This window comes from Adiantum capillus-veneris, chromosome 6 (genome assembly GCF_014529385.1).
Source record: "Adiantum capillus-veneris isolate H3 chromosome 6, ASM1452938v2, whole genome shotgun sequence".
NCBI lineage: Eukaryota > Viridiplantae > Streptophyta > Polypodiopsida > Polypodiales > Pteridaceae > Adiantum > Adiantum capillus-veneris.
The window spans coordinates 21,295,404-21,311,873 of record NC_140936.1 but is presented as its reverse complement, the minus strand read 5'-3'; positions in this window follow the sequence as shown (position 1 = coordinate 21,311,873).

Sequence of the window (16,470 nt, the reverse complement as noted above, 5' to 3'; positions counted from 1 at the left end):
CATATCCTTACTTTACCATCAGAAAATACTATGGGAAAAGCATCAATAGCTCCGCCTCTTTAACTTGGGGCAAAAAGCATTGATTCTTTATTTCTACTATTTCATTATCATCTCACACCCTAGCTAGATCCTATATCTAGGGTAAACTCCAATATATATATATTCTATGTATTTTTTATACTTTTCTTATATTTCTTTTTAAATAGCTACTAGGAGAGAATCAAATCCTAGTGGGACACTAGGTGCCATGATTTCAAAGATACACTTATTTTAATGCATTATTGCAAGCATGATTACAAATATTTGTCAAGGAGCAATGTCATGCTTTCATATGGCATGAGGTGTCCTTTGGAATTAAATGAAAGTCTAAGCTAAGGAGACCACATGAACACTTTTGCTGCCATAAATGGACCCTATTTTGATGAATTTTTTACACAAGGTTCCAATCCGAATTGGAAAACAATTTTAAGATGAAAATCGTAGCTAATGAGCTGAAGTTTTTGCCCATATTTTTAATTTTTTATTTGGAGCCACGGTTGAGGAGATATGATCAAAATACTGGACCCCAGTCTACCCACATCATGCACTGATAGCTCATTTCCAACTTTTCCAATTCCTATTCACACTGGCTCCTCTCTTCTTGTGTAAACCCTTGTGGGTTCCCTTCACCTATAAAAGGGGACCTCTTCTTCCTTGGAAAGAACTCAAGCATTCAAGCCATTGATGAGAGGAATTCTTGAGGGAGTGAGTAGTAATGCCTAATTGTACTTAGCCATTAACACAAGCCCAAGCCTACACTTTCTCCTAGAGGGAGACTAGTCATTCTTGCAACAAGCTAACCTTGGAAGATCAACTCTAATCAAAGAAGGTCTTGCACTTGGTGTATCAATCAAAGTGGAATTATCCACTCTTCTTCTCTCTCTTATCAATAATCGTGCCGAAGGATTTCAAGTAAGATGTGTTCTACATTGATGTTTTCTTGATTTCTTGTTGTTTTCATTTTCATCTCTAATCCAACATATATATATATATATATATATATATATATATATATGTATCTAATCTCATCTCCTTAACCAAATCTATCTCTCTCATTCTTAGTAATTCATCCTCTCTAGGTTCTCTAGCTACAGGTACATCTCTCCCCGCAGTATCCTTATTGCCTACGGGCAAGAATAGGGCTTGGGAGGGAAACTTCTCATCTCTTCACTTCTCTCATATCTACATTTCTTACATACTATCCTAGATGAATAACCCACATGATGATCATTTCTATCGCTTTCACTCTGTAGGATCTATTAGAATTAACGTATGGATTAGCCGTAAAATACACTTTCAACAACGTATAGTGTTTCTCTTCGGCCCTGAAAGGCTGAATGAAATACTTCTATCACCGGATCCCATCATACTACCTCTCATAGACTATAACTTTTCTTTTGATGTAAGCGTAGTTATCTTGCTATGAACCAAGAGGATTTGTACACACAATTAATCCCAATCACTAGACAAAATATATATATTATGGTAAGCACAAAACTACAATTCCAAAGAACAATTCGTAGCCTATTTGGTCAGCCAAGATTAAATGCCATTAACTCATCCATTAACCCTTTCATATTACCCATGATACGATATGGCCATAGCCTTGATGTTTTCATCTTCGTATTGTTTTGACATTCTCTTTTGTGTTCTTTCTTTGTGTGTGTGAATGCAAGAGAGAAAGAGTGAGTCTTCTTTGATTGCACTTCTTTCCAAACCCTAGTCTTCATGGCATCTATGGTTTAACTCCTTCATATAGTTTTTGTTGAGTTCTCTCACAAACTCTCACAGCCATAAGCCTGGTGCTTTCCTGGCAAGACCGCAAATTTCTCGACATATTTTTGGTGGACCTGACGTGAAACTGCCAGGGTGAGAGTTTGTGGGTAACCATGCGTGATCATGTTGAGCAACAGGGTATGCATTTTGACCCAACAACAATGCAAATGTTTCAAGCATTTGCAATGTTCATGCAACAACAACATGCCACTGAAAGAAGGGAGATTTCAGCAACGAAGGCCATACAAGCGGTCGTCAACAGAATGGATCAATTCAATGGCAAAGATGTAACCAGGTACTTACGCAAGTATGTGAAGGAGATGGAGCTGCATCGCGTGTCAGAAGGTGAGATGATTCAAAGCTTTGAGCTAGTTGTTGCTCCAGAAATTAGGGAGCATGTTAGGGCAATTAAAGACGGGCATGGGAGAAATTGGGAAGAACTCAAAGTAGCTTTAAAGGAGGAATATTTCATGGAGGAATCTGAGAGAGTGACCAAAAGGACATTCTTAGAATGGGTAGTCAAGCCAAAGCAAGGACTATCAATAACAGAACTACTTAGGGAATTTGAGCGGCGCTATGCACAACTCACAAGGACTGAAAGGGCCACACTAGATGCAGAGAAGACAGATCTTTTCTTACAAGCTGCAGGTAAAGAGTTTCAAGAAAATTTGGAGCTTCTTCTTGAAGATAAAGATGTTGAGCAAGGACTAAAGACCGACTGGAATGAGGTTGAAGGTGCTGTCTCACTGCTTGCCAAACGACAAAGAAGAAGGGACAAGATGGTACTAAACACTACAAGTCCTTCCACCTCAACTCCTGACAAAATGGTAAAGCCTACTTTTATCGCTCCTAAGTTTGATGAGTCCATGCTAGATGAGCTTGTGAAGGGAATGCGTGACTTGAAGGTGAAGCTTGCAAAGCTTGAAGAAAAAGGCCAACCATCAGGGCCACTTCCTAGGCAAAGACAACAGCCCAAAGAAGGGTTTGTTAATAGATGTATTTGGTGTGATAGTACAGACCATGTAAGAAGGGATTGTGATGATTTTAGTGATGCTTTGTCAAAAGATGTTGTCTTTTTTAAGGATGGTAAAATCCACTTAAGAGAGACAGGTCTACCCTTGAGAACTAACTTTGGGAAGGGGGGAATGCAAACCTTAGTTGAAGATATGGAAAATAAGCATGCCACCTCTTCAGCTGAGGCAGCTACTCATGGAGTAAAAATTAAGCATTTTTGTGATGAAGAGGTGAGTGACCATCATGGTCAAATTTGGCCAAATGTCATGAAATTAGCTAAAAAGGGAAAGCTTACAAATGAGATTCTACATGAAGCAGGTGATTGCATACGTCTAGAAACAGGATGGAATGATCCAGTGGACTCATTGTCAGTGCATGCCTACATTACAAAATGCCAACAAAATGAGGCAATTGTAGAAGAGAAGCGCAGACGTGAGAATGCTAATGAAGGACCATCAAAAAGAGCTTCTAGAACTGGGGGAAGAAGTGGCTCAATTCCTTCTCAAACACCCTCAACAAAAGGAGCAACGGTGATGTGCTCGGAGAGCTTTAATTTTAATTTAATGTGGTTTAAACAGGTTATTGCGGGAGCAACTTCTCCCGGCTGGCAATGAAATGCCCCCCTCCAGGCCAGACGCAAAGCAACTTCTAACCTCAGTTGGCTTGGACTACAACAAGATTCATGCATGTCCAAATGATTGCATTCGTTTTCGCAATGAATTCGTAGATTGTCTGTCGTGTCCTAAGTGCGGAGCAATGCGCTACAAACAAGATACAGTTGGCGAGACAGTGCCAGCTAAAGTGTTGCGGCATTTCCCTATTATTCCTAGGATAAAAAGCATGTTTCGTTGTGGTTCCATTGCAAAGTTGATGCGGTGGCATTCTACGAATAGATCCACCGATGCAACATTTAGGGTGCTCGCTGATTCGAAGGCTTGGAGAAACATTGAAGATACCTGGCCACATTTTAAGAGTGAACCAAACAATTTGCATTTAGGCATGGCAATGGATGGAGTCAATCCATTTGTCTTGAGAAGCTCGTCATGGAGCACTTGGCCTGTGTGCCTTATCAATTACAGCCTCCTGCCGTGGCTTGCTATCAAGAAGGGTCATTTGATTTTAAGCTTGATTGTACCTGGTAAGTTCAAAGCAAAAAACATGGATGTTTATCTAGCTCCACTAGGTGACGAGCTCCAGGAGTTATGGCATGGGATTGACATAGCAGATGCTGTTGAACCAGTAGGACAACAGCATGCAAGGATCCATGGACTTCTTATGTGGACTATGCATGATTGGCCAAGATACAGAGAAGCTTGTGGTAATGGTTATTGATTTACAAAATTCTCGCTATTCGCAAGCCCTTTGCCTTGGCCTGATTCATGCTTTGATATATGCAGGACTAACAACTTCGGGATACAATGCATGTCCAATTTGCGGGCAGTCTTTGGATGTGCACTATTCTACCTCTCTTCGAAAGACAATTTATCAAGGCCACCACCGTTATCTTCCAGATGGCCATCACTTGCGCGAAGGTCAACTTGGTCGCGTCGAATGTCGTCCTATGCATGTACAAGAGTGGCGTCGCTGATAGGAGCAACATGAGGGGTAACCTGTTCCAGGAATGAAACATTTGTCCATTCTCCATATGTTGCCGTACTGGGGTGATCTACTAATTAACCATTTGCTGGATCCAATGCATATATTCAAGAATGTGGGAGAGCTCCTCTGGAAGACAATCATGGGAATGAAAGACAATCGAGCTTCACGAGATGATTTGCAGTCAGTTGGAAAGATGCCAGAGCTATGGTCTTTCACCAATGCAACTGACCAAACAAAACTTCCAAGAGCGCCATGGGTATTGCTAAAAAACGAAGAGCGACAAGTGAAAAGGGTGATTTCAGAGTTCAGGACGCCAACAGGATATATGCGATATCTCAAGACAGCATTCACTCGTGACGATCAACTGTCAGGGTTGAAATCGCACGACTGGCATAAGTTCTTGAAATTCATTCTTCCAATTGCGATCAAGGGGTGTTTAACGGAGGAAGTGCGGACCTGCATATACAAGATTTCAGAGCTAGTGCGGTGGATCTCTTCCAAGGAGATACGGGAGGAATCTATTGCAGTCGCAAGGGTTAACTCCATTGAGGCAGTTTGCATGATTGAGAAGTATCTACCCACGAGCTGCCTAACTATCCAAATGCACTTGCTCGTCCATGTACTAGATGAGGTTGCAGTGGCAGGTATAGTTTACAGCCGTTGGATGTTCTTTCTAGAGCGGTTCATGAAAACACTTAAGGGTTTTGTTCACCTCTAGGCTTCACACCTGAGGGTCCGACGCCTAGGGGTGGACGCCTACGGGGTTCAGGACGCCTATGGGTACGATGCCTTCTTCTCCCATCACGGCCGCTTCGACACCTAGGGGTGGGGTAGAGGCGGGTACGTCCTCATCTCCGCAGCACAGGCGCACTCGCCGATCTCGACGATCGTCAGGTGGAGGTGGTGGTTGTTGTGGAGGAGGGTCCACAAATGATTCGACCCCTCCTCGCTCACGACCCCCGTCTTACCCAGGCACACCTCTCAACACACCTCTTGGCACACCTCGGACACCTTGGGGGGCACACGATCCTAGTGTCTCCAAGCTCTATACTATACGGGGAGATGGTTCTGTTGACATGGATAGAGTCGGGACTGAGATGCGACAGCGGATTCGCCAGCTCGTGGAGCTGCAGTTTTCGACCAGCATTCTGACGTCTTGGGATCAGCAAGAAAAGAAAAAAGTCACTTACATAGTGGAGACCATCCTGAGAGAGTACCAGCCTACTCCGGGTTCTTCCGTTGTTTCGGCGCGGTGGATCAAGGGTGTTGCACGGGACACCATCAAACATCGACAAGCTGCAGCTCGGAAGGCTTTCAAGACCGGCTTGCCGAAGCCTTCGAGCATCCCACACGAGACGTGGCTGCAGATCAGGGAGGATGAGCGGATAGCGGCCACGTGATTCAGACAGCAGCGTGAGGCCGCGCAGGTACGACAGATGACTAGGGAGACATCTCATCTTGGCAGCGGAGGCTTCGACACCTTTCGCTATGAGTTTGTGAGTTTCTAATCCAATCTTAACTATGGCGTTTTTTAAAACGCGATGAATCATGTATTCTTATTACTTTGATTTTTGTATAAACACAGAATCTTGCGATGCATCTAGCTCCATCACGCGAGGAGGAGTCAGATGGATATCGCAGAGGTATCTATGAAGTACTGAATGATCTTGAAGCTTCAGGAGAGCCTGTAGACTGGGAGGCCTTACAGTCTCGCTGATCGCTTGAGGTGAGACGTTGATATGTGTGAGTTTATTTAATTAAGTGAGTATACGTGAATTAATATCAATACTAATTTTGTGAGTTGTCCTATGTGCAGGTTGCGACACCTAGTCATTAGTGGACCAGATTTCATCTATATGCTTTGTGAGACATAGACACGCTTCTGTGTCTCTTTTTTGTACAAACAGTTATTGTTTCCCTTATGGTTATGATTATTTTCATTGTCATTGTATAGACAATTATTGTTTCTCTTTCTGGTTATGCTTATGGTTATTGTTAATTTTGTTTATGGTTATGGTTATCTGCATTATGGTTTTGATCAAAGTGGTTATAGCCGGTTATGGTTTTAAGTTATGGTTATGCTTTTAAGTTATGGTTATGGTTCGTTATGGTTATGCTTTTAAGTTATGGTTATGGTTCGTTATGGTTATGCTTTTAAGTTATGGCTATGCTTTTCAGTTGGTACGGTTGTCCTTCATTGGCCTTAAATCTCATGTGAAATCCTACATGGATAGCATGTAGGAGGCGTATACATGATATGGTTTTTTTTTTTAAGTTTATGTAAAAACAAAGGAAACTCTGCCGGAATTTATGCGCACGGGAGCATGCATGGTTGATATTTTGGTGCTGCTCGCTTTCTTGGGCAGAGGGCAGGAAGTCTGGCTGTGGCTGTGTCCATCTTTTAACTGGGCACAGGCGAGGCTACCTGCCCTTTGCCCAAGAAAAAAAATTTCTTCTATGGTCGTCACTATGTGCGTCGCTTTGCGCGTCGCTAATAGAGACTGGTTTCATAGCGACGCGGATAGCGACGGGCCGCGTCGATATCTGCGTCGATAACATGTTTCTTTGTTGTAGTGCCAATAGCCAGCTCTTCCTCTTCTAGAGATATGGATTCTCGGATCTATCGAGCTGCTCTCACTGTCTTGTCCAACCATGCCATTGTAGGGAATTCAGGTAAAGGAGCGGGATAGTCTGGCAAGGGTAAGCCTCTAGTCGTTCGAATTCGCCTAAAATCCTATCGCTCCCTATTGCGTCTCTCTTTCTCTTCTTCGTACCTTTCAAGCCATTCTTGCATCGGTGCTGAATTTAGTATACAGAACTTCATGATCTTTTCTCGCATGGCCAGGTTCATTTTCTTCGGCCTTGCCCTTGCGGCTCCTCTCCCACCAGTCTTGCATCCTCCTCATCGCTCCACAGTCGAGGCATTTCTGGGTCAGAAACGGATAGAAATTCGGTCGTCAATACAAGAGACTCTTGCACCAGCCATCCTTCTCCCATGCTCCCCTCTAGACGCGCTTTTTGGCGAACAAAACCCTTAAGTGTTTTCATGAACCGCTCTAGAAAGAACATCCAACGGCTATGGACTGTACCTGCCACTGCAACCTCATCTACTACATGGACGAGCAAGTGCATTTGGATAGTTAGGCAACTCGTGGGTAGATAATTCTCAATCATGCAAACTGCCTCAATGGAGTTAGCCCTTGCGACTGCAATAGATTCCTCCCGTATCTCCTTGGAAGAGATCCACCGCACTAGCTCTGAAATCTTGTATATGCAGGTCCGCACTTCCTCCGTTAAACACCCCTTGATCGCAATTGAAAGAATGAATTGCAAGAACTTATGCCAGTCGTGTGATTTCAATCCTGACAGTTGATCGTCACGGGTGAATGCTGTCTTGAGACATCGCATATATCCTGTTGGCGTCCTGAACTCTGAAATCACCCTTTTCACTTGTCGCTCTTCGTTTTTTAGCAATACCCATGGCGCTCTTGGAAGTTTTGTTTGGTCAGTTGCATTGGTGAAAGACCATAGCTCTGGCATCTTTCCAGCTGACTGCAAATCATCTCGTGAAGCTCGATTGTCTTTCATTCCCATGATTGTCTTCCAGAGGAGCTCTCCCACATTCTTGAATATATGCATTGGATCCAGCAAATGGTTAATTAGTAGATCACCCCAGTACGGCAACGTATGGAGAATGGACAAACGTTTCATTCCTGGAACAGGTTGCCCCTCATGTTGCTCTCATCAGCGACGCCACTCTTGTACATGCATAGGACAACATTCGACGTGACCAAGCTGACCTTCGCGCAAGTGATGGCCATCTGGAAGATAACGGTGGTGGCCTTGATAAATTGTCTTTCGAAGAGAGGCAGAATAGCGCACATCCAAAGACTGCCCGCAAATTGGACATGCATTGTATCCCGAAGTTGTTAGCCTTGCATATATTAAAGCATGAATCAGGCCAAGGCAAAGGGCTTGCGAATAGGGAGAATTTTGTAAATCAATAACCATTACCAGAAGCTTCTCCGTATCCTGGCCAATCATGCATAGTCCACCTAAGAAGTCCATGGATCCTTGCATGATGTTGTCCTACTGGTTCAACCGCATCTGCTATGTCGATCCCATGCCATAACTCCTGGAGCTCGTCAACTAGTGGAGCTAGATAAACATCCATGTTTTTTGCCTTGAACTTACCAGGTACAATCAAGCTTAATATCAAATGGCCCTTCTTGATGGCAAGCCACGGCGGGAGGTTGTAATTGATAAGGCACACAGGCCAAGTGCTCCATGATGAGCTTCTTGTTGGGGTATAAAGCCCAATGTGGTCGCCCAGGTAAGTGGGCGGGTAGCCAGGTATGTACACATATTCTTTTGTAAAAACCTAATAAGAACTCACTATGCTCTACACATTACAGTAGAGCGAGTTCACCATATCGTCGTGCTCTTCTTCTCGCACTCTCTCTCGCGTCGCACTTCCGCTCGTACTCCTTCCACTGGTATCAGAGCTCAGATCGAGGCTCGGGGCAGCACTGCAGGAGGCTAGAGTCACCAACTCAGATTGGAGTGAAAATCGACCGGTGAAGACACGGCCCCAAATCTTGTGGAAACGCTCGTAGGGCTGGGTGTGCTCAGAATTTCATTCTGAGGTCATCTCGGGCACCGTTCGGCTTCGACAAAGTTCTGCGCAGGCCATTTTCGACTACGTGGTCTCAGCGGGTGCAGATCTGACTCTGCAAATTTGGGGTTTTCGGCCTACGACTGCACGTGCTGAGGATATCGACACTCCCAGAGTGTTGATTTGTCACTGTCTACACATCGAAGGACGGCTCAAAATTCTTGGAGGCGTGTCACATACGACACGGACGCATCTACACACAGACAGTAGGCGACATCCACTAGTTCATCAGGTAGCTTGTGTTTGCTGCTTGATATTCCAGATTTCATCCTAACATTGCAGGTACTTCCACATGGGATGTATTGTCAGAGATGATGTATGTCTGTTGAGGGTTTGCTGGCTGTGAGTCACGCAGTAAACAACCGCCGCAGCGGTTACAGCATACAGTGGGAAATTTGTGGATGTATGACTTTGTGGGAAGTCTATGTACTGTCAGATTTACTGCAACCTTTGTTGAGGGTCGAGTGAGGTTTTATTGAGCTGGGGGATTCTCGAATGTTGAGATCCTTTCGGTGATACAGGTCTTGGAGCGATCCCTCGAGCACCCTTAGATAGGTAGCTAGGATGTATTGACTGTGAGTTAGACAGTTGGGATTGCATCTTTGCTTTACTGCCGTTGAGGCATTGTCGCAGTCTATGCTTACAGGACAGTGACAAGACAGTCAGAGACAGTACAGGTGCAGGACAGGTTTACCCACAGCTTACAGTGTTAGAGAGACAGTGGTTTTTTGAGCTGTTTTTTGGTCTGTTTTTAGTACACCAGAGCCATTTTACAAAGGAGACTCTGCCAAAATTTCTGCAGAATCTGAAGCTTTCTTGGTTCATTTGACAGGTTGATATTGGTTTAGAGGTCAGTTTACAGGGGAAACTCTGCCGAATTTTTCCCAGGAAAGTAAACTACTGTGAAGCGTAGCTATGGCTGGATCACAGGACACTGCTCTTTACAATATCAAGAAGCTGGATGGAACCAATTTCCCATTGTGGAAGAAGCAGATTTGGCACGTGTTGGTACAAAAGAAGCAGATAAAACCTATAAAGCTCAAGGGGATAAAACCAGAAGATATGGACGAAGATGAATGGAGCGAAATGGATGAATTGGCACTTTCTACCATTATGCTGACTTTGGCAGAAAGCGTTTACTTCAATGTAGCAGATGAGATGTCGGCTTATCAAGCATGGTTAAAGCTGAGTGATCTTTATGAAAAGCAGAGTGCAACTTCACAGGTATACTGGCTTAAGAAGCTTGTTGACTTGAAGATGAAAGAAGGGACACCTATGTCCAATCATCTGAATGAATTCAACACAATCTAAAGTCAGTTGTCAGCTCAAGGTGTCAAGTTTGATGAAGCTGTTAGAGCTATGTTCCTGTTGATCACATTGCCGGAAAGTTGGGACACTTTTCGCATAGCTTTGAGTAATTCTGCACCTCCAGATGGTTTGAACATAGCAGGTGTAGAAGGAAGTCTACTTACTGAAGAAACCAATAGAAAGACAATGGACAAAGGCAAAGGAACAGCCTTAGTTGTCAGGGGAAGGACCAAAGAAAAGTACAAAGGTGGAAAGAGGAATCAGTCTCGTAGCAAGTCCCGCAGTGCTAAAGGCAAGAGTGACATAGAATGCTACCATTGTGGCAAGAAGGGTCACATGAAAAGAGACTGCAGAGAATGGAAAGCAGAAAAAGGCAAAGAGAAAGCTGAAGACCATGGTGAGAAGAACAAGTCCTCAGTGAAGATTCAAGAAACAAATGTGACAAACACTGTTGCAGAGGATGACAGTCTAGTGTCAGGAGACATCTACTTCTTGAAGAATACAATGGACTCAGCTCTTCTTACAGCATCTGATGGAAATGGACTGAGTGACTGGATTATAGACTCAGGGGCATCACTTCATGTGTCTCCAAACAAGGAGTGGTTTACTTCTTATGTGACCACTAAAGATCATGTTCGGCTAGGCAATGGGCAGACATGTGAGATCTTAGGTGTTGGAGATGTTCGATTGAAGTTTCAGAATGGCTCTTCTTTCACGCTGAAGAATGTGAGACATGTTCCCGCAATTACAAAGAGCTTGATCAACACAGGTTTACTTGATGATGTTGGCTACGTCACCACTTTTGGACAGAACATGTGTAAGATATCCAAGGGTTCTATGACAGTAGCACATGGAGTAAAGTCTGGAGGACTTTACATGATTTATGTATCAAATGTCTCTAAAAATGTAATCAATGTAACCGAGCAGCCGAACGTTTCTTTGTGGCATAGCCGGTTAGGACATATGTCCAAGAAGGGAATGGAAATCTTGTCTCATTCTGGTTATTTGCCTGGCTTTTCATTTAATGATTTTGAATTCTGTGAACATTGTCTGTATGGTAAGCAAACACAGCAGCCACATAAGCATAGAAGCAGTAGAAGAGATACACAGTTGGCACTTGTTCATAGTGATTTGTGTGGACCTATGCCTAACCTATCTCTAGGGGGAGCTTCTTACTTTATGACATTTATAGATGATTACTCGAGGAAAGTATGGGTTTACTTTCTCAAGCACAAGGATGAAGCGTTTAGTGTTTTCAAAACGTTTGTGACACTTGTGGAGAATCAGAGTGGCAAGAAGCTTAAATGCTTACGCACTGACAATGGTGGAGAGTATGTTTCAAAGGCCTTTCAGGACTTTTGTGAGTCAAAAGGTATAAAACGTGAACTTACTGCTCCTTACAATCCTCCTCAAAATGGTTTTGCTGAGAGGATGAATAGGACCATACAAGAGAAGGTCAGAAGTATGTTGTCTAATGCACAGCTTCCAAATGGGTTTTGGGCTGAAGCTGTATCAAGAGCTAAGTGTAAAGGGTTTTATAGACTCAGATTATGCAGGTGACTTAGACAACCGAAGGTCTATGTCAGGGTATGTCTTTACATTGGCTGGTGGAGCAGTATCATGGCGTTCTAGATTACAAGATTGTGTTACTCAGTCTACTACAGAGGCTGAATATGTTGCAGCATCAGAGGCATGCAAAGAATCAATTTGGCTTAATCGACTAGTATCAGATTTGGAAATCAAAGAAGAGATGCCTGTGTTATATTGTGATAGTCAAAGTGCTATACAATTGGCTCGCAATCCAGTTTATCACTCAAAGACAAAGCATGTGGATGTGAAGTATCATTTCATCAGGGAAATGCTCGAGGATAAGCAACTTCAGCTTGTCAAAGTTCACACCACAGAAAATCCTGCTGATCTACTTACAAAAGGACTTCCCTCAGAGATCTTTGCGATTTTCGCAAGCAGTTAGGTGTAGGGTAATACATCACTTCTCTACATCTCTTGTATATTAGCTTGTATAGTAGCTTCTCTCACACTTAAAGTACCACATTGGACTTTAAGTGGGAGGTTGTTGGGGTATAAAGCCCAATGTGGTCGCCCAGGTAAGTGGGCGGGCCGCCAGGTATGTACGCATATTCTTTTGTAAAAACCTAATAAGAACTCACTATGCTCTACACATTACAGTAGAGCGAGTTCACCATATCGTCGTGCTCTTCTTCTCGTACTCTCTCTCGCGTCGCACTTCCGCTCGTACTCCTTCACTTCTCAAGCCAAATGGATTCACTCTTTCCATTGCCATGCCCAATTGCAAATTGCGTGGTTCACTCTTAAAATGTGGCCAGGTATCTTCAATGTGCCTCCAAGCCTTTGAATCAGTGGGCACCCTAAATGTTGCATCAGTGGATCTATTCGTAGAATGCCACCGCATCAACTTTGCAATGGAACCACAACAAAACATGCTTTTTATCCTAGGAATAATAGGGAAATGCAGCAACACTTTAGCTAGCACTGTCTCGCCAACTGCATCTTGTTTGTAGCGCATTGCTCGGCACTTAGGACACGATAGACAATCTGCAAATTGATTGCGAAAAAGAATGCAATCATTTGGACATGCATGAATCTTATTGTAGTCCAAGCCAACTGAGATCAGAAGTTGCTTTGCGTCTGGCGTGGAGGGGGGCATTTCATTGCCAGCAGGGAGAAGTTGCTCCCGCAATAACTTGTTTAAGCCACATTAGATTAAAAATCTCTCCGAGCACATCACCGTTTCAATCGGAAGATCTCTTTTGTAAATTACGTACCTAAACAAAGTAGTGATGCTTGCATCTGACCACCCATACACTGACTGAAGATTCAAAAACGCCAGACAAGTACGAAGCAAAGATATTTTGACGCCTTCATAGATTGATTGACGTGCCAACTTCCTCAACATGTCTTCAGGAGATAGGCGCACGGCTTCTGGTGCCACTTCGTTCGTGTTCTCCTCGCTTGTCTGGAAGAAGGCATCTAGCATCTCCTCCATGCCGTCATCTTCTGTCTGTAAGCCCTTTTCTGCTTCCATCCGTGGCTCTATATTGGTCGGACCTTCACGCATAATCTTTTTTCTCACTCTATCAGATGTAGGTGCTATGTCACAGAAATCAATGCCCCCCGTAGGAGTCGTATCACACATTTTGTACGGTTTAGCAAACTCTCTGTACTTGTGCACATGCTCATTACATATCCTACGCTTGCGTAGGATTTGATACTTGCAGAGCGTGCACGAGCATGCAATCTTTTCCTCCATGTTAGTTGATGACGGTGCCATCTACAATGATTATGAATGTTGTTTCAATATATATATATATATATATATATATATATATATATATATATATATATATATATATATATATACTCCTCACAATGTAAACTACCTCGCATTCTCTAGTCTTGCACAATCTCCGTACACCTCGGTCCAGAGGTGTACGGCGATCAGGACCACCGGGTCAAAATCTCGTCTTTATTGGTCAAATCCTATATGGGTAGACACATACGTGCACTCCCAGGTGTACATGGCAATGCATGTAGCAGGCAAAACCCCTTTGCCTCTTTTAGTTCCATAGTTTCTTCTCTGTCTACGTACCCTATCTCTCGTTCTTTGTCTCTCGATCTGGCTCTCGCTATCTCTCTTTCTCTCTCTCTCTCTCTCTCTCTCTCTCTCTCTCTCTCTCTCTCTCTCTCTCTCTCTCTCTCTCTCTCGATCTCGCTCTCGCTATCTCTCTTTCTCTCTCTATTTACCTATTTTCCTATCGCTCTCTCTGTCTCGCTCTCCACTTCCCTATCTCTCTCTCTCTCTCTCTCTCTCTCTCTCTCTCTCTCTCTCTCTCTCTCTCTCTCTCCATATATATATATATATATAACTCTCTTTCTCTATCTCTCTATTTCCTATCTCTCTCTCTCTCTCTCTCTCTCTCTCTCTCTCTCTCTCTCTCTCTCTCTCTCTCTCTCTCTCTCTCTACTTACCTCTCTCTCTCTCTCTCTCTCTCTCTCTCTCTCTCTCTCTCTCTCTCTCTCTCTCTCTCTCTCCTACACACACACACACCTCTCTCTCTCTTTCCTACACACACACACCACTCTCTCTCTCTCTCTCTCTCTCTCTCTCTCTCTCTCTCTCTCTCTCTATTTCCTACACACACACACACCTCTCTCTCTCTCTCTTTCCTACACACACACACACACACCGCTCTCTCTCTCTCTCTCTCTCTCTCTCTCTCTCTCTCTCTCTCTCTCTCTCTCTCTCTCTCCCTCCTATACACACACACACGATGTAGAGAGAGAGAGAGAGAGGGAGGGGTTGGGGGGGGGGGGGGGGGGGGGGGGGGGGGGGGCGGAGATGGACATAATACCTGAGCAGCAGGTTTCGGCCAAGATCTGAGCAGGCGAAAATGGCCCCTGCGCGCGGGTTTCGCTTTTTTCGCCCAATTTTTTTTGCGTCGCTATACGCGTGGATATACGCGTCGATATACACGTGCCAAATAAAGCCTTTCCATGCGTATATCGACGCACACTGCGATGCGTATATCGATGCGTATAACGACGCACCCAAATTACGTCGATATACACGTGGAAAAGCATGGCCGTTGATATATACGCGTCGATATCTTCATGTAGTGTTGTAGTGGAGACTTGCATTTTCAACCTTGATCAACAAGACTTCTTGTGCATGCTTAGTTTCTCCAAATCCAACGCAACGGATGCGATCGTCAACATTGCTTTGTGGTACTTCTCAAGCTCTTTATAAGTCACGGTTAGTTCATTAAATGACTCACTACCAAGACATGGGTCAATACCAAACAAGTCAGTGGCTTATGGAATTGGATAGTGATACCACTCGCTCGGTATTGAGCCATGTCTTCGCGGTTGTCGTCAACGTTGTTGTGTTACGTCTCAAGTTTTTTTTTATAAGTCTCGCTTGGTTCATTAGATGGCTCACTACCACTAAGACATGGGTCAAAACCAAGCGAGTCAGTGGCTTATGGAATTTGATAGCTGCCCCATTCGCTCGGTATTGACTCATGGGTTTGTGGCAGTGATAGCCTACTGAAATATCTTAAGTCTAATCTCTGCCATTGATTCATGTTAGGCAGGCTATCTTGCTTCTGTCCGCTGAGGTTCAAAGAAAAACATACGTAATAGATCCGTTGATATCAGCTATGCTGCAAAACAACGGAGTTTCCTTTTTGGCTCTGATGGGCTAGTTTAGTAGAGTCAATTTTGATCTAGCGTGCTTTCTAGTCACTGCAAACAATCAATCGTGAGTTTCTTTTTGCCTTGTAAAAACCATGTTGGATTTAGGATCTTTCTCCTCATCTTTGATGGTTTTGGTGTAGTGATCATTGGAGTCTGTTGTTATTTGACATTGAAGATAAGATTGTCTACTACGCAAACTTAGGGCAAAGCAGGTTGTTTCATGGTCGTTTTAAAACATAAGGCACATCTGGAACATTTGGAAGTAGTGTCTCTTTGTAATGTGTTATTAAATCAAGTGGTTATGTATGTAGTGCCATGAAAAAACTTGTATGCTATGTAGAGCATATTTTGTTAGAACATGATCTAGGGAATACCATCCGGCATGAATGAGTAACTACCCATGCAAGTTGATGTCTATAGCTATCGCTGGAAAACTTGTTTGAATGCCTTGTTTCTCCTGAGTCAAATTTTGGATGTACCAAACGTAAGTAATCGTGTTGTTTCATTGTTTGTTTGCTGCTACGTTTGTATTAAAAGAAGCAACATCTTTACTTACTTTCCTATTATCACTCTTCTACAGGAACTTCAATTACATAACTAAACCCCCAACGATGTGCAATATTTTTCTACATATTAGAATCTTGGTAAACAGACGTACAAAAAAGGAAGGGGCGAGAGCTGAGGAGTTCAAACAGGCTTGTATTAACGAAATGACGCAGGGCTACAATCAGATTCAAGAAGAGGTTTGAAATATGCAAGAAGAAATAAATCAAAATTATGTGGATGCCACCGAAGTAGAGGAATGGGCTACATGTCAACGTCAA